Source organism: Macrobrachium rosenbergii, chromosome 27 (assembly GCF_040412425.1).
Source record: "Macrobrachium rosenbergii isolate ZJJX-2024 chromosome 27, ASM4041242v1, whole genome shotgun sequence".
Taxonomy (NCBI): Eukaryota; Metazoa; Arthropoda; class Malacostraca; order Decapoda; family Palaemonidae; genus Macrobrachium; species Macrobrachium rosenbergii.
The window spans coordinates 12874115-12894043 of record NC_089767.1 but is presented as its reverse complement, the minus strand read 5'-3'; the positions used below and the strand labels follow the sequence as shown (position 1 = coordinate 12894043).

Sequence of the window (19929 nt, the reverse complement as noted above, 5' to 3'; positions counted from 1 at the left end):
TTCACCTAGTGAGCCAGACCCCTTGAGATAAATTTATTACGCTGCAAGCAGCCACAGATCCAAAGGGACATAGCCATCACTCTTTTAGAACCCCATTACAGTAAACCTGACAGCATCCAGAGAGAGTGTGCAAGAGCCTCAATCTGATGGCATAACACATCCTCCAAGCACCCGCTTCCCTAAGAGAAGTCCCTATGAGCCGAGACGACGCCGGAGACCTAGACAGGATTGCCTCAACCCATTCGTTGAATGGCAACCTGACACCTGCTGAAGGGTTACCTCAAACTGCATAAATCATCTTACACGGAGAGAGAAGAGAAGAGTCCTATTAGAAGCTACTACTGACACTAAACGACCGTCTGCCTCCTCCAAAGCCTGTCTAACCCGATCGAACCAAACCAGCCAACACGAAAAAGAGGCAGGAGCTGGCTTAGTGGCATAAAAGGCCTCAAAAAAGAAAAAAAAAAAGACTGAATTGACGAAATCGGGAGGTCCGGAGCTCTTGTTTGAGGGTGCAAAGAAGTGACATAGTCTAAGTCTGCCAGAATCTCCTGCACCTCCGGATAAGAATCCTGTTCCGCAATGTCCGAATGGTCTAAGACCGACGAAGGAGGAGGAACTGAACGAAGCCCGGACAACGACGAAGAGTCGACAAGCGGATCACCCTAACCAGAATGCTGAGCACCCACATCTAATCGGGTACCCGGAGCTGAATCCGCATAGTTGAACTCACCGGGAAGAGAAGGCTGAACCAAAAAACCCTAAGCAGATTAACCATTATTACCATGGGGAAGAAGAGTGAGAGTAGCCAAACCCACACTGCTAAACCCTGGGGGAGGATGCACGAACGAAACCGCTTGCGGAGGGACGGAAGAAGATGAAGAAGGAGGGAGAATGAAAGAGATAGAAGCTACCCTCGGAGTTATCACCGCGGAAAATGAAGTGTTTTTAAATTGATATATAACTGAAATACATCTCGTTGCGAAATTAATTTATCTATTATTTTCGTTATTAGATGACGATGGCCGTTTTGGGGGCATTTGTTTTGTGTAAAAAAAAATTCAAGATTCTGTTCACTATTTTCACTTGATTAAAATACTTTCTCCCCAATTTCAATTACAATCGAGTTTCATCCATGTTGCCAATGCATGATAATTTACAGTATAGTCATTAGCAGCTTGAACATTTGTCTTCTCAGCTTCAGCTACAACTTGCAGCCTAAATTTAGCAGTATATTCCCTTGACGATCTTTTATCCATACCGAATAAGGGTAGAACATAAAAATATATCAGTCCTATGCTACTTAACATCATTTGTGCTATAACCTACGGTAATTGTTTATTACTGTACGATGGTTGAAATACCAGGTAAATGGCTGTTGTCATCCTATTTGGTTATAAGCAAAACAAAAGTTTCTAGGTCAGTTGTTTATGGCTGTATGCATTTACGCAAGAGTATAACGTTACTAACAATACTTTTATCATTCTCTTTTAATTTTTTAACTAGAAGATGGGATAAAGAGATGGAGGAAAAGTTGTCCATTGTAATTTGGTCTCTCTCACTGCTGATTACGCTGCTGCCAGTGCCTGTGCAAAATTTTAAAATATTTTATAAATACTGTCTATCAGTATTAATTACATACCCCACTGCAATATCGAATTATCGTAAGGTGAATTATCGTAACTTGAGCATTACCTGAGTATTTTAATAGTTTTATCACAAAAAGTGCATTTAGTCATGAAAATGAGATGAAAATACAGTAATTACTGAAATTTTCTCAGTGAAAAATACCGTGAATGGGCGAATTTTCAGCGAATAATGTGTATATATGTTCCATAGACAAATCCGCAAATAGGTGAGTCCACGAATCGTGAGACTGCGAATAAGGGGGGTTTATTGTAATTACATTGCTATTATTTCCACTCGTGCCACAGCTCAATATTTAAAAGCTGCACCAGGGCTTCTGTTGTTTTTATGTTGGCAACAGCCCTGCCCACTATCGGGGAATGATAGGGAACAACAAAGCGAAAGAGCTCAATTCATTTATGCCCTGATGTCCATGAGAGGGGAGGAGGGAGGGCTCTGAGCATGTAATTACTTGGTATGTATATATAAAACTTTATTTTACCATAAAAATGTAATTTTTATTTAAGTAACTTACCAAGTAATACCATAGCTGTTTCCCACACTGGCAGAAGGTGGGATGCGTGGACATATTCTACTCCAAAACATTAAGACATGTAATGAATTTGAAATAGAAAAAGTTGCTAGCACTGAAAACAATGCTAGTTGTTTCTTATTAGTTAAGAGATCCTGCAGTGGAAAACTGCATCAACTTAACCTGCAGCAACATGGTGGTATAGCCAAGAGCGTCTGCTGCTTAAGTGGGAGTTTTGTAGCGAAGGAGAAGTCAGACGGCTAGCAAAGCTTAATTGGTAGTTTTGCAGCAAAGGAGTTAATCGAAGGCTAGCAAAACTTCAAAAAGTGCCCTTGTCCTGGGTGTGCTACAATAAAACAACCAGATAACACTGTCACCTGCACTAAAATAAAGACCATGACCCATCCACTGAGAGTGGTGGATGCTCCAGGTACATTGTACACCCCCCCCTCCCCACAAAACTCGGCACCTTACTACAAGGTGAAGAGATAGTAGGAGAAAACCCTAAGCTTCCTTCCATGATGCCAAGCCAGTTACTAATAATCACAAGGTACAGCAAAAGATTTTAATACTGCTTAAATTTTTCTGAAGAGGTGAGGAGCGAAAATCAGTTACACTTCCAGTAGATCAATTGTAGGATGGATGTAGGGGGCGTATATGCATGAAGACTAATGAGGTAGAAGTTGTTCTGATGTCTTTAGCTTTCACTTAAAAGTAGGCCCAATGCTCTCCTGAAACTAAGAATGGTCCCATAGACCAAGTCCATACATGAAGAAGAACAATGTGTTCATAGAGGGCAAAAAAAGGGTCCTTGTCAGAACAATATAGGTTATGAATGGCTCCGTGCTTCCCAATCATGCTCAGGTAATACCTGAAAACTCCAACAGAAAAGAGAGCTTCCTACTCTTCCCTAGAGCCAAGGAATACTAGATGGTAGTTCTTCTGATGCATTATTATTATAACAATACAGAATGGGTATGGGACGAGGAAAGAGGAACTGGCCAAGCATAAAAGTAGAAGAAGCCCACTCCTTAAAAGAACCCATAAAAAATTCAAAATAGCTTAAAGTGCAAAGTAGCTTATTTTGAATTTTGGCAGCATACAGTCATAAAAAGTTGCCCAATCCACTACTTTTAGACCAATAAGGCAAACTTGGTTTGACTGACCTGCAAGTAAAAAACAGGCAGCATACCAACCAAACTTTCTTCGTCATGTCAGTACAGGTATAACTAGATAAATGTTTGGCAAGTTTCACTGAAACATGCGTTGTATCTCATTTTATGCTAGGTACACTCATGATGCATCGTTTATTTTTCTTTCCAAAATGTATTATCATAAACTGGTAACTTTACTGAAGAGAAAAAAAAAAGTTAGAAAAGAGGAAAAACTTGAAAAGAGCACCTACAATGCTTCAATAATAATTATAATAAGTAAGGTGGAAGGACAGCAAAAATAGCATTCACTACTGAGGTCTCATTCACTGCTTCACCTCACTTCACTTATTTTAGTAACTAATCAGAATTATATAACAGCCCTTACTTAGCATTTGGGCATAAGCAATGTAAAATGGTTTTTTATTTATATGAAAATACTAACTATTCAACAGAAAATACTGTACAGCCTGCTGCCTGAGTACGTTTCTGTTTTACCCACAAGCATTAATGTTTAGAGCCACAACCAAAACAAAACTCCTACTACGGGCACGCTTATAATAAATTAGCTCATATCAAAATACAGTAAATTCCTTTCCTAATGGCATTCTCATAACAATTTAGCTCAAATCACAAATTCTTCATGTGGGAGAGGCAAAACAGGCAATACTCCCAAATCAAGCTCAGTTACAGCAAAAAGTGACTATGTTAATGAAATTCATTAACTGCTAATTGCTATGCACAATTTGGAATAGTGGAAGGTCAAATCATTTGACAAAGAAAGAGCAGCAGAGAATTTCACATCAACTTAAATGACCCTGAAGTCCACAACTTTCTCAAGTTACCTAAGGAACTGTGAAGGACGCAAACAAACTAAAACTAGAAACTCACAAGAACAATGCCAAAGAAAAATAAATGAAGAAGCATGGCATGGTAACCTGAGAGCTGAAGTGAATCTAAGTTAGAAGTGGAAGTATGAGTTAGGTTATTAAGTACACTGAAAGCCTTTATTTAACCTAATCAATGCCACTGGTGTCTGAACAGCCTTTTCAAAAATAAAGCACAATGATCCAAGCAAGGATATTTAAGTCTTTATATAAGTATGGAAGGAACAAGGTTGAACCAAGTAGAAAAATTTATGTATTTTGTCCAACAGTAACTGGTGATGGAAATTTGGATGTAGAAACAACATACAGAGTGCAGGTTGGATGGAAAAACTGGAGAAAGTGCCAGGTGTCTTGTGTGCCCCCTGAATCAACATAAAGGTACACGAAGAGTGTGTAAGACAGTAGTGAGACCAGCTTTGATACATGAAGCAAAAACATGGCCGGTAAAGAGAGCACAAAATTGGATGTGATAGAAATGAAAATGCTTAGATATATGTGTGGAGTGACAAAAATGGACAGGATCAAGAATGAAAGAATAAGAGAAACTACCAAAGTCATAGAACTGTCAAATAAGGCCAGGAAAGAAGACTGTAGTGGTATGGCCATGAGACGAGAACAGATGAGACATACATAGGGAGGAGAGTGATGCACATGGAGGCCTCTTGGGAAAGCGAGAGGAAGACTGAAGCGAAGGTGGATGGATGTTAAAGAAGATCTGAGAGACAAACAATTGTCAAAGTACAATGTGTTTGACTGCGCCAGGTGGAGAAAAGCCATCAGAGATATCAACCCCACATAAAAGTGGTAAAAGATGCAGATAAAGAAAAGATAAAACATTCCTGGCTTGTTCATGCTGTGGAGTTGTTAGATAACAAAAGATAATGGTGGACAAGGTACATTCAGAGAGAAAATGGGCGAGCAATGGCTCTTGCAAAAACAACTTCAGTTGACACCCAGTATTTGCGGGGGATGCGTACCACAAACCCCCAAGAATAGCTAAAATCAGCGAATACTTGACACCCCTCTAATAATGCTTTTAACTGCCTATTTTGATAGTTCAAGCACCAAAAGAACCCTCTAAAAATGCTTATATCTGAGCATTTTAATAGTTTTATCACAAAAAGTGCAGTCACAAAAATTATATGAAAATACAGTAATTAGTTTATATTTCTCTATTAAAAATACCGCGAACAGGCGAATTTTCCGCGAGTGTATATACGTTCCACAGAAGAACCCGCGAATAGGTGAAGCCCTGAATCTGGAACTGTGAATAGGCAGGGGTCCATTGTACTGCATATACAGTATACTACATACAGTATATGCTATATGTGCATACATACTGCACAGCATGTTTATGCTAATATATAGCAGTTTATATAGGGTGGCCTTCAGGGATTCAGTCATGTTTGTGCAGCATCTATTCACACTGCTGGTGATTCTTTCGAATGGTGATCCCTTTTTAATGGTTTATTTTGCTTCAAGTTTTTAACTGTCTGCATCTAATTCCTTCAAACCATGACAAATCTGGGAACTGGGTTGATTTGCTTCTTTTCTGTCAATATTACATGTAATTATGTCATATTATAATTTCAACCCATTCTAAAATGTGTAGACTGACTGAAGAAATCTTACCTTGCCCCTGGCACAAATAAAGTACAGTATTTCTCTAATATACTTAAATAACCATATTCATCACTGACAGCGCTTCCATCTACACCTTGTAAATAGGAGTCAAGGTTGCTGAGCTTCTAAATACACTGATGTTCCTCTACAAAGAAAACCATACGTATACTGTATTTATATCATCATGAACATCAAAAGTTATAATCAGACTCTAGCTGTGACCAGCTCACTTGATGAGAGAGGAGAAATGTCTGTTTCCTTCCAGGATTAGGTGGGAGAATGCCAGCACACCCTTCATCAGGCCTTCTTGGCATCCTGGACCTTCTTCCTTGGTCTATCATTCTGAAACAAGAATAGTGTCTGCATGATAAAAAGAACCTCCTCTTACCCTGCCAAACAAGCTATCCTGAATGAGTAATGAACCTGAATCTGGTTGCCATCTTACAAGTCACACAGATGTACCTCTGAACAGATGGTTACATAGCCATAGCCAGAAGTAGAATCTTCAAGTGAAGATGCTGCATGGTGCAAACCCCAATTCATGGCTGTGTATTTCTCAGAGCTGCCTGTTGGTTTATAAAAGACTAATGTACCACAATTATCTGAGGCATAGTGAGATCACTTATTGATCCTTAGATTACCTCTTTTCCACGGAAGCCTGAGTGGCCATCTATAGATGACAATTATGTCTCTGTCATGAAGTGAAGTGTTCTTGCAAGTATAAGAACCCTTGAATGTTTGGCTCTTTAGTGGAGAACAGCACATTGAAGAACCTCGGGTATTTCTATTATCAAACTTTATACACGTCCTCAAGATCCACAGTTATTATGCTTTAATGTAGTTCCTGAAATACCTGAATTACTGCTGATAACATGTACCTCAGCTGTAGCAATTACCATTCTACTTTTTTCTTTTAATAATGCATATGGTACACTAGATTTTGGCTATGCCCCAGACCATACATTTATTTCCTTCAAAATCATACCTCTTTATGAATAGGGATTACAAACAATTAGCATTTCTTGTTGCTATCATTCCTTATTAACTTGGGACAAGCCACAGACAAGGACAGACTCTAGATAATATAAAAAACTAACAAATTTTTAATTAACTTGTATTTTTCATAGCTAATAAACCTGCGGTCTTAACACTAGTATAAATCCTCTTGCACCAGCTGGAAACTGGTAAAAAAACAATAGGAACTGTTTATGCAAGAAACTGGCGGCATCTGGCACCAGTCACGGGGATGAGGGAGGAAGCGGGCAACGACCTAATCTCCAAACCCGAGATGTATTTAGTTTCATTCCAGCCCAGGGTTAACTAAAAGAGGGGTGGCTAGAGGCGGGCAGTAAATGTTAAGACTGTAGGTTTGTTAGCTATGAAAAATACAAATTAATTTTAAAATTTTTCATTTGTTCATGTGTGGAACAAACCAGGGTCTTAACATTAGGATTTGACCAAAAATTCCTTGAGCTACAACTGACCTCTACAGCTAAAAGACTGGAAAGATTATTTCTCAAACATAATTAGCTTTCCCTTAGCTCTTGCATTTAAAATAAGCTCTGCGCTTATCATTATCCATGGCTACCTCGAACCGAGACAAGCACTCTCTCTATTATCTAAGATATCTAAAGTACCTGAAAGATGTTCCCTTCTCTCATCTACACATTTGGGACATTCTACTAATATGTGCTTCAGTGTTATGGAGTAAAAGCTGACTGTAAATTAGACAAAATAAGAAATATTGAAAGCTATGAAAAATAAATTTGAAAAATAGCTCTACTTGTAACTTATAAACATTCCCATCATCGTGGAAAAAATGAAAAACACACAACAATCTGAGTACCATTATCATAAGTTATGCATTATAACTGGAGGCTAAATCTACTCAGTAAACTGGAAGGAAAGAACCACAGATGCAGAAGGTGAATGCAATAGACTATGCCAATTATTAGAACCACAGATGCAGAAGGTGAATGCAATAGACTATGCCAATTATTATTAAAACAGTTTAACCAGACCACTGAGTTGACTATCAGCTCTCATAGGGCTGGCCCAAAGGATTTGGATGAAATGTCAGGTCTAGGCCAGAGGCCTAGCACTGGGACCGAATAATGTAGGTCATTCGGTATGGTGGTGAATGAATGGAGATGAAATTATAAACTGCACAAAGCATACGCTCTCATACTGGAACACACTCACACAATAAGTACAGTTACTGTATACTCATGTTTTCATATATATTCACTAAAAATGTGTATTAAAATTCAGAATAAGTTAAATAACATTTTCAAACTTAGTTGTTTTAAAATTCATTAGATGCCCCAGGGGTTTTAGTATTTTTATTATTTACTTATTTTTATATTTTATCAATTAAATAACAGCTCATGAACATTAAAATTGGTATTACTGAAAATGTAGATTCTGACAAAATTTCCTTCAATGATCTACTTCCAAAATTTGATAATCACAGCAGGTTACATTTAAGACATTCACACAATACATGCTTGACTGTTATCAACACTTTGCAATCTGGGCATTTGGGAGGAGGGCCAGGTGGACTGCTCATTAAGTGTCCATGTGTCAAACAAGTATGGCCTATTCGAAGACGCGTCAGAATTACTTGTGTCTCTCTCTCTCTCTCTCAAATGATGAACTCCATTTCCCAACAGATTTTATCTGTTTTAATTTATTATTTTCAGGTTCTTCATTCCACATATTTTGCCATTTACTTACAATGATTGTTTTTATATATCTTATATAGTCACTATTGGGGATGTTTACATTCGCTCTTGTCACATGGACTGATTCTTTAGCTGCTTTATCGGCCTCTTCATTTCCTTTAATCCCTATATGGGTAGGGATCAAACATATTTCAATATTTTTTCCATTATTATACAGTTTATGGAGTGAAAACTTAATTTGTTGTACAATATTATTTTTTAGATTGTACCTTTGACTGGCTTCTACAGCGCTTCTGGAGTCGCTATAAAAGGGATTTTGACAAAGGAAGAATCTATTTCTGGGGGAGGACCTGTGTCACCCAGTGAAATGGTTCCAATAGCACTCATTTCTAGGTATAACTATTGCTAAATATACCAGAGAAAAAGCTATCCATAATGCTGGGGTTACTACCCCCGGATCGCTCACCATAATGGTGTCGGTATGCACTAGGGGTGAGTGGACTCCACTATCACAGGTCTTCGTCCAATAGACCTCTCTATTCTCAAAGTCCCAAATTTGGGTGTGCCGTACTAAGGATTGCCTCCCCGCTCACCCATTAGGCGTCATCACGCGACCGCCACGCCATTCCAATTTTAGCACAACCTCGAGAACACGTGAAATTTTGTTTTTGTGATTGTGTTCCTGATTTTGGCAGCTCATCATGTCTTCCACCGAGAGTTTCCCACCATCTAAGTTGAGTACTAATTCTGGTTGGTTTGTTTAACGCAAGAGGCATCGTATTTTTGAATTGTATGTAAATATTGTTTACCAGTGTAAACAATTCTGCGTCACAGCTGAGCGTGGGCTGTATGTTTTGCCTCTTTCCCGTTTTCGACCTTCAATCTCAATTTATCTAATAAATGAACATATTCTCCTAGTTTTTATCTATACTCCATTTAGTTTGGAGCTTAATTGGAGAACTTACCAGGTCACTGGTTGGAGATGAGGAATCGGGTATCACGAGAGCATTAGGCTCCCCATTTTCTGACAATAGAATTTGAGCCTTTTATCGGTCCCCTTCCTCCACCAGCGAACTGGTTCCTTCTCGATGGTGTAAATTATTTGATCATGATGATAGCTGTTATGTACAAAGAAGGATGACATATCTATTCCTGGATTATTTTATGCATGCGATTCGGCGTCAGGGAGGCCATTTTGGGTACCTTACGTTACCAAAATAACCCATATTTCCTGGACCTTCCCTGCCGTCGGGTCAACTATGTATTTATATAATGTATTTATATATGTTTAATCCTAGGCTACCCCACATCACGAGTGGTTATCTCTTATATTTTGGTTGTTCATATGCTAGGTAGTTTTATTTCTAATATAAGGTAGTTAACTAGCCTAACCTACCAAGACTAGGCTTAACAGTGCTCTTACACGATGTTCAGGCTACCTAGCTCTCCCGACCAGGCCATCAGGTTTTTGGAAGGTGAGGTTAGGCTAGCAAGCGAGTTCCTTTAGCAAGGGGGATCCTCACTTCTTATTTCACCACCTGACCAAGCTGTCTCAGTTTTGGGGAGTGTGGCTGAGCTAGGACGTAGGTCCTTCTCTCCCCACACCAGTGGCATTAATCCTGGCCTTCTTGACCAGACCAAGAAGCTTGGTTTTTGGAGGGCAGGCTAGGCTCAATTAACTCCATATTCTCGTGTATGTAGCCTAGTCCCCGTCTTTTTACCTTAATGATTAGAATTTAGTGACGTTGCCTGAGCGTTGTCCTCGTAAGAGGAAAGCCGTTCGCTTGCGTTTGGCACTCCCGTAAGGTGGTTATAGTCGGCGTCCGGAGGGTGCTACCCACCTGACCGGTCGCTATTCACCGGGTTTCCGCCACTCACTACCTTTCCCATACGGGCGGTGTTTCGTTAGCTCGCTTCTAATTGCTTAGTAGTTAGTAGCTGGAGCGTCGAACATTGTCCCGTGGATGCATAATAACAGTTAGGGTATGTTAGAATCCACTTCTCCGCCGGACTAGTCTGATTTTTCGTTGTTTTTGTCCATTTAACCACTCCGGTGGATATGAGTCACGGTTGTTGGCGGTTTCCATTATATGGTTTCCGCCCTGGGCGTTTGAGAAGGGGTTATATGCGACCCCCCTACTCCGCCACTGTTACACCGTCCCCATATTATGAGACACAATGAGATTTCAGTGACTATTCACGACGGAGTGTCATAGAGTAACTGCTTATAACATTTATATAATAAGTTAACCATTCGGTAGTTTAAGCGATGTTTTAGAATTTGCTGCTGGAATCAGTTCCGGCGGGGTTTTGCCTTGTTGATTCACATGTATCATCACCCATAAGCTAAGTTAAGGTAATCTCTGGCCGCTGGACCTAGTCCGGCGAGTCTTGCCTTAATGATACTCATGTACCATCATTTCACTTACAGATGGTACGTTGTCAGGAGCCAGGGTGCTCGGCCGTTCTCCAGCAATCGTGCGGACACGAGGTGTGCCGCTCGCACTCCAGCTGTGCAGTGCATGTTGGGGACCTGACCGTTTGGCACCCGGACGGCTGTGAAATTTGTTACGCTCTCTACGAACTGGCGTCCGATGAGTCGGTAAGTGATGAGAGTCTGCTAACCTTTAGTCCCCTTTGATATTGATGCCTCATATGGAAACATACGAAAATTTGGGAGAATATTTTCAGTAAGTCCTACCTTCTCTTCCAGTCTAACCCAGCAATCCGTGCCTCTTCGCTGTCGACCCTGAAGACCTGGGTCGGCGGATATGGGAGAAATGTTGCGTCCGGCAACCCCTACGTGCTCTCGGAGGAGATCTGTAATCTCCTCTACCCTGGTGCCCGGATCTCCACCGCATTACCGAAGGAGTTGGCCGCCCCACTCATTGAGAAGATCAGGCAAGAGACACAACCCTCCCAAGACGACCTGTGTGGAGAGGTGGCAGAAGAGGTGGCGGCAATTAACATCCACCTGGAGCCCATGAGCGTGGATGACCAACAGGTAGAAGGTAGGGTGGTAAGTGAGGCAGGCGAGGTTAGCTTAGATAGAACCTTATTTAATTCACCTTCTTCTTCTTCTTCTTCCTTCCAGGGATTTCCGAAACCAGCTAACCTTGGTGACAGATCTCGGTCTGTTATGCCCAAGGTGAAATTCCTAAAAAAGAAGGACTTACCAAAGTCCTCTAGACCTCAAAGGTCTAATCTGCCAGCTCCCTCTAGGTCATCTCTGACTCCCAAACCGGTGGCGTCCTCAAGTAAGGCTACTCCCTCTTCTAAGGGGTCGAGGTCCAGAGATTCAAAGGCTAAGTCTCCACAGCCTAGCTTTGACTCTGAGGCCTTTGTCAATCTGCTGATGCAGAAAATCGACTCCAAGGTAGAAACTAGGCTAAACGTTCTCTCGACTCACCTGGTTACAAGCTTACAGTCCTCTGGAGAGTCAATGCAGTCATTGGCACAAAAGGTGCAGGCCCAGGAAAACTTGCTCTCCGGATTCATCCGATCTGGAGCAGCACAACAATCCCACGTTGTCCCGGATGCCTCCAAACTGGCCCCCTTTGATAAGGGAAACCCATGGCGGCTGGCCCTGCATGCTCCCCTGCATAATGGCACACTGACCATTGAGGGAGGGTTTGGGCACTCGTCGTCTGGAGGAACTGGAGTTCTTTCCAGCCGACCTAGTGCCTCCCTATCCAGGTTTTGCTAGGTTAACGGAAGAAGCCTGGATTAGGTCTGATAAGGTCCCTAAAGAGACAGTCATCTTCCCAAGGGACCAAGCTCAATCCACCCTGATGCGCGCTCTCACAGATTGGGAGTGCGAGAACACGAAACTTACCCCCTTCAAGGGAAGTTTTACGATGTTCTCCGTAGGTGACACCATCCCTACCCCCTGCGCTACTAAGATTACAGAGTTGACCCTTCAGGCGGGGATAGATGGCAAGCCCATGCCTCAACTCCGGGAGACAGATTCTACTTCCCTTCTCTTCCCCTGAGATTCGGAGTGTTGGTTGGGAGCTCCGGCAACCTTTACGGTGGGGAAACTCGATTCCGAGTGTGCCTCCACCCTATTCAGCGAGCAACTTCCCAGAATTCCGGAGGCTCTGCTCAAAGCGGAATTTGAGGCCAAGTGCAGGTTGAGTCGCTCCCTGCACTCCGTCACCATCTCAGAGGTAACGGCATTGGTTTATAATGACGAACCTCTGTTTCAGGTCCTCACGAAGTCGTTATTGGCTTCCTTCCAATCGGACCTTTATGACTTTGTGGTAGCGAGACAGAACTGCAGGAAACACATCTTCGCAGAGGCCACCATCAGGCATGAGCCCAATAGACTTATGAAGAGTTCTATCTGGGGACCTAACCTCTTTCCAGAGGATGAGGTCAATAATGTCATGGCGGAGGCAACTAGAGCGAACCAGAGTCTCCGCTCTCGTTGGGGCCTTCCTTTCAAGAGGAAGTTCTCTGAGACCTCCGGACCTCAACCTAAAGAAAGGAAAAGGTTCAGGAGATTCCAGGGCTTTAAAAGAAACCTCAGGCTCAAACAGTGCTTCAGGTGGTACCGGTCTCACAGATCGGCCAGCCTTCTACATCTAAGTCACAACCTCAGCAGCAGTTCATACTGATGCAGCCGGCTCAGCAAGCTTCTGCTCCGCCAGCCTTTGTGTCGTCCCCAGCTTTCAACACCTCGTTTGAAAGCCAAGGGAGGTTTCGAGGCTACAATAGGCATGCGAGGGGAAGCAGGGCTAGAGCCGCCTACAGAGGTAGAGCAGCATCCAGACCTCTCTCACGTGGAAGAGGAGGCCGTGGAATCAGAGGAAGTAAGGCCTCTCCCATTCAATGAAACACCTCAGGTAGGCGGGAGATTATATCTCTTCAGGGACCATTGGACCTTCAGCCCGTGGGCCCACAGCATAATCTCAAAAGGTCTGGGATGGAGCTGGAGCAAAGGGCCTCCTCCACCAGTCAGATTCCATCAACATCCATCCAAAGACTTACTGGACTTTGCAAAAGAATTTCTGCAAAAGAAGGCAATAAAGAAAGTCAGACACTTGAAATTTCAAGGCCGTCTGTTCAGTGTCCCGAAGAAAGACTCAGACAAACAAAGAGTAATTCTGGACCTGTCTCGTCTCAACTTATTCATCCACTGCGACAAGTTTTGCATGCTTACAATCTCGCACGTACGGACCCTACTTCCCCATGGGGCCGTCACCACCTCTATAGATCCTACGCATATTATCACGTTCCGGTTGCGAGAAACTTCTCCCCTTACCTAGGGTTCAGACTAGGAAAACAAGCATACTCATTCAGAGTCATGCCATTCAGGCTCAACATAGCACCCACAATCTTTACCAAACTGGCAGAGACAGTAGTCCAAGAGCTACAGACCCAAGGGATTATGCTGGCCGCATATCTGGACGATTGGATAATTTGGGCATCCAACGTCAAGGAATGTCGAAGAGCAACTTACATAGTAATCAACTTCTTGGAATACCTGGGTTTCCAAATAAACAGAAAGAAATCCCGTCTAGTTCCGGCGGCTCAATTTCAGTGGTTGGGAATCCAGTGGGACCTATACACACACACACACTGTCACTTCCGCCAGCAAAAAGGAAGGAAATAGCCAAAGCTACCAGACAGTTCCTCAAAAACTAAAGAGCCTCTCGTCGCACCCAGGAAAGAATTCTAGGCTCTCTTCAGTTCGCTTCAGTAACAGACTTGCTGCTAAAAGCCAAACTGAAGGATATAAACAGGGTATGGCAGAAACGAGCCAACAGCAGAAGCAGAGACAAGCTGTCTCTGATTCCACAGATATTGAGGAAGAGGCTTCGACCATGGTCGACAGTCAAGAGTTTGTCAAGGTCAGTGCCTCTTCAATTTCCCCCTCCATCACTAGTGATCCATACGGATGCCTCCCTAAGCGGATGGGGAGGATATTCCCAACACAAGAAAGTTCAAGGAACATGGTCGACAGTATTCCGCCAGTTCCATATCAACATTCTAGAGGCAATGGCAGTATTTCTAACATTAAAGAAACTGCGTCCAGCCAGACAGATTCACATCAGACTGGTGCTGGACAGTGCAGTAGTGGTGCATTGCCTGAACAGGGGAGGCTCCAAGTCGAGCCATATCAATCAAGTAATGATCGCAATTTTCTCTCTGGCAAGGAAACATCTTTGGCACCTGTCAGCCATCCACCTGGCAGGTGTTCGGAATGTCATTGCAGATTCACTGTCCAGGACAACCCGCTGAGTCGGAATGGTCCTTGGACAGGAAGTCGCTCGAGTGGATTTGCCTTCAGGTACCGGGTCTCCAGGTAGACCTGTTTGCCACAGAGAGCAACCACAAGCTTCCATGTTACGTTGCTCCCAATCTGGATCCTCTAGCTCATTCCACAGATGCAATGTCAATCGACTGGAACAGATGGCAAAGGATCTATCTGTTTCCAGCAATAAATTTGTTGATGAAAGTTTTACACAAACTCAGATCATTCAAAGGTCAAGTAGCACTGGTGGCACCCAACTGGCCGAAGAGCAGTTGGTTTCCTTTACTACTAGAGTTAAAGCTCACGCACAAACATATCCCCAACCCAAGGTTGACACAAGTAGTGCAAACTCGGACTGTGTCAGCTTCCTCAAGAATTCTGAATGCCCTAGCTTTATGGACTTCATGAAATTTGCAGCACAGAAAGACGCTAACATTGACCCTCTTAATACATTGTTCATAGAATCAGATAAGAGGGAATCTACTCTCAGACAGTATGACTCAGCAGTTAAAAAGTTAGCATTGTTTATGAGAGAATCTGAAGCTCATGAAATGACCACGAACCTAGCGATCTCTTTCTTCAGATCACTATTCGAGAAAGAATTGGCCACTAGTACTATTACTACAACAAAATCTGCTTTAAGAAAATTATTTTTACATGGCTTTAATATTAACCTTACAGACACTTTATTTTTCATCAATTCCTAAAGCATGTGCTCGTCTTAGACCAACAACCCGTCCACACACGGTTTCCTGGTACTTAAATGACGTACTTAAATTGGCATCAGACACTGATAACGATTTATGTTCATACCTGAGTCTGTTAAGGAAAACATTATTCCTAGTAAGTCTAGCCTCAGGAGCTAGAATTTCTGAACTGTCTGCTCTTTCTAGAGAGCCCAATCATGTTGATTTCCTCCCGTCAGGTGAAGTTCTGTTGTCTCCGGACCTCAGTTTTCTAGCAAAGAATGAGGATCCACAGAATAGATGGTCTCCTTGGAAGATTATTCCCCTTCCACAGGATCTGTCTTTGTGCCCAGTCAATACTTTAAGAGCTTATTTAAATAGAACTTCTAAGAGAACTTCAGGCCCTCTTTTTGTTAGGGAAAATGGAGGTAATATTTCCCTAAAGGCCATCAGGCAACAAATTCTTTATTTTATTAAACAGGCAAACCCGGAGTCAGTACCTCGGGTACATGATATTCGAGCGGTGGCCACCTCAGCTAACTATTTCCATAACATGAATTTTGATGACCTTAAAAAATATACGGGCTGGAAATCACCAACAGTATTTAAACACCACTATCTTAAGTCCCTAGAGGCTCTTAAATATTCCACAGTAGCTGCAGGAAGTATTGTTCCTCCTGGTCCAGCTCAAGATTAGTTTATGTATATTCTTTGTCCTTTTGGTTTGTAATCCTCGTTTACCTACTGGTATATTCTCTAGCCTACCTGCCTCGCCTGCTTGCCCTGCTTCTAGCCTTAGGTCAGGTCTGCTTCACAGCCTGACTCCTACACGTACCGCAGATACCCTGCTTTTATTCATATCTTGTTAGCCTTAAGTGTCTTGGTTTTGGTTAATTTTATAATTTTAGACTGTGTGCCTCATAGTTTTTAAATTGTTGTTGATCTTATAATTTGAGAGTATTAAATCACAGTAAAGTTTTCTCTTAGTTTTATTTAGCTCCATTAAAGTAATCTTTGAGGCATACCACCAAGCTCTTGTATGGCTGATTCTCTGTTACGATTTCACTGGGTGACACAGGTCGAGCCCAGAAAAGGGATTTTGACAAAGGAAAATCTATTTCTGGGGGAAGACCTGTGTCACCCAGTGACCCATCCCTGCACTTCCTTTCCCACCCGGGTGGTATACCAAGCTTGGTGGGTGCTAATATTTGGGTGACGTGGCAAAATTATTACATGAGGCTTCTTTAATTATTTTTATGGCTGATGCTGTTGCACATAACTCAGCTGTAAATACTGAGGCATTATCTGGTAGAGAGAATTGATAAGTTTTGTCTTGGGATACTGCAGCACATCCCACTCTGTATTGTGACTTAGATCCGTAATGGAGACCTTTTCTGATTATATATTCTACTGTATGTTGTCTATGGTGTTCTGGGGTACAGTATATGAATAACTTTTTAATAAACATTTCAAGTGTACAAATTCTCATTTTATTCATTGTCCAAGGAAAAGGTATTTTATTATTAAAGGTAATTGTATATTTATATTTAGCAACTCAAACAATCTTCTAGCTCTAATTGGGAAAGGAGGTGATGATTTTTTATAAATACATCGCTCAATCCAAATAATTTTTTGATTGGAGAATCATTTGCCTGAATTCTCAGAGCACTCTTCACTGTTACTAGCTCTCTATGGAGAGAGAGAGGCACTTCACCGCATTCAACTTGTAAAGATGACCTTGGTGATGATCTAAAGGCTCCTAAACATATTCTAAGGCCTTCATTATGAACTGGGTCTAACGTTTTCTGTGTTGCATCTGATGCCAAGCCATACACTTCACTTCCAAAATCAATGATAGACAGAACTGTTACTTTATACAGTACAGTAAGGGTATGTCTATTGGCTCCCCAAGCAGTGTTCGATAGTTTTTCAATTAGGTTTAATGCTCTTTTACATTTTGATTTCATGTATGCTATGTGGGCTTTCCAGTTCAATCCCAAAAATTCTGCTGCTTGGCTAACTGGTACACAGTACTATGGTTTCTGGTTTTTAAATCTATTACTTCACCCTTTTTCTACTTTTTATTTTTATAAAACATAATAGCTCGAGTTTTATCTATGGAAAATTGAAAGCCTACAGATGAGGCCCATTCATCTACTTTTATTATGCTTTTATTAATGATTCGTTCTGCATGTTTTATTCAAGATGCTTGACAATATATGGTAAAACCATCCATACACAAGTTAACTTTTAATTCTAATAAGTAGATTTTTACTGATATCATTTACTGTATTGCTAAAGTAAACAGTGTGCCACTAAGGACACTTCCTTGTGGAACACCGTTTTCAAGTGGAAATCTACTTGACAATACATTATCAATTCTCACTTGAAAAGTGCGATTTGTCAGAAAGTTTGGATAAACCTGAGTAAATGTCCATGGATGCTGTTTTTATGTAACATTTTTAATATTGTAGATCTCCATATAGTATCATACGCCTTTTCAGTGTCAAAAAAGATGGCTATAGTAATTTGTTTTCATTCAAATCCTCTGTGTATGTGGTCTTCTAAGTTACAGAATCCAATGTAGATCTGTTACACTGTGACCCGAATTGCGTGAGAGTCAAAATTGTATTTTCTCGAATGTGCCACGTTAGTCAAGCAGTTCCATTTTCTCTAGCAATCGGCACATACAACTTGTTAAGGAAACTGGTTGGTAATTGTTTACATTACTGGGGTCCTTTCCAGGTTTGGGGATAGGAATAATTATAGCTTTATACCATTTATCTGGAAAGAAACTTTGAAGTCACAAGTGATTATAAAACTCTAGTAAGTGTGACTTTGCCAAGGGTGCTTAGTGGCAGATGATTTCAGAACAAATATTGTCACCTCCAGGAGCAGAAAGAGAGCAAATTCCAACTCTTCCATATTAAATTTTCTATTACATCTTCTATTGTTTCAAAATTTATTGTCATTAATTCTATACTATTTTTCTTTGTGCGGAAGTGTTCATCTAAATTTTTATCACTACTTTTGCTAAGTTTTCTCCTATTACATTACTGTTCTTATTTCTTTTGGATCAAGTATTCTTTTCCCATCTTTTGACATGGCATGTCTAGGTGGTTTAACATGGGTACCATTTATTTTCCTGTATTTTTCCCATATTTTTTGTATGGGAGTCTTATTAGAGAGATCTGATGCATATTTCCTCCATGAAATTATTCTTTCTTGAATTACAGTACTTCTTTTTTTAAATTTTGCAGATATTTTGTTTTACAGAGGTTTTAATGTATCAATTTCTAATAATAATATAGTCACTTTTTGTAAATTTTCTTCTAATATCGGTAATGTTTTATTTATTTTTTACTGAACTTTCTATTCAATTTATCTAATCGTCTTGTAATTTGGTGTTTTATTTTTATTAATTTTGTTAGTTTTTCAGACCACAATGGGGCTTTGTGTTTTGTTGGATGAGATTTTGATTTTGGTATTGCTTCATCAACAGCATTTTAATGAAATCAACAAGAAATCTATTTGTTTGATTATGATGTATATACTCAAATGGTGAGATATTCCTAGTATGGAATTCATATAGTTCTCAATCTGCTTTATAAATGTTATACTGAGGGACGTGCTTGACAGGATTATTTTGTAATAAGGAAATTAATATTGGGAAATGATCACTGGTATGCAAGTCATCAACTGTGTTCCAATCCATCTGTCTACTATGTTTGTTGTAAACAGAGTTAAGTCTACTGAGGAAAACATTCCAAGTGCTTTTGAAAAACGTGCACTAATTTCATCATCATTTATACAGCACATAACGTTTGAATCTATGAATTCTTCTGTTTTACTTCCTGCTCTATTTGAGTTTGTACAATTACAGTCCCATATTGGGACTGTAATTGCAAGCATTAAAATCACCTACTATTAATGTAGATTCTTTGGCATTGTTAATTAATTCTTTAAGTTTATCAGTGTCGTAATTTTTGTTAGGTTGGCTGTTTAAATTATAAATTACATAATTATCATTTTTTATTTGGATTTTAATACCTGATATTTGTAAATCAGTAATGTTTACAAGTACTTTGTCATAACATACTTTATGTACATATATGGCTGTACCAAAATTTCCTTCTTCCTCTCAAGAAGTAGATGCTAAGGTGTATTCACCTATTGCTGACACAGTTTTGTTGACATGTAAACACAGTATCACTGGTTCATATTCTTTTACTAATCGCTGTATTTCTCCTAGGTGTAATCTGGTCTGTAGGCCATTTACGTTCCATTGTATAATTTTATGTTATAACAGTCGAGTTTTACTTTCCATTTTTATATTATCAATGTGGATTTTTTCTAATAATTTACTCACTAAATTTACTTGTTTTTCTTTATAATATATTGAGTGCACAATGCACAGGCAGTCTTTTTCATGGGTGCTCAAATCAGTGGTTTCTTTTTTTTCTATATTTCATAAAATTTTT

The 19929-nt window shown here is 40.5% G+C and overlaps 1 protein-coding gene across 8 annotated transcripts in view; it reads right to left on the bottom strand.

The window, feature by feature from the left end:
* The window catches only part of LOC136853410 (zinc finger protein 665-like), a 103250-nt gene that overhangs the window by 73389 nt on the left and 9932 nt on the right, over positions 1–19929 (bottom strand). The window contains exon 2 of one of the 8 annotated variants that reach the window (XM_067128910.1): positions 6050–6161. The exons of the other annotated variants lie outside the window; for them this stretch is intronic. The gene's annotated coding sequence lies outside the window, so the exon portion shown is untranslated. The remainder of the gene's footprint in view (positions 1–6049; positions 6162–19929) is intronic. 8 annotated transcript variants of the gene reach the window in all.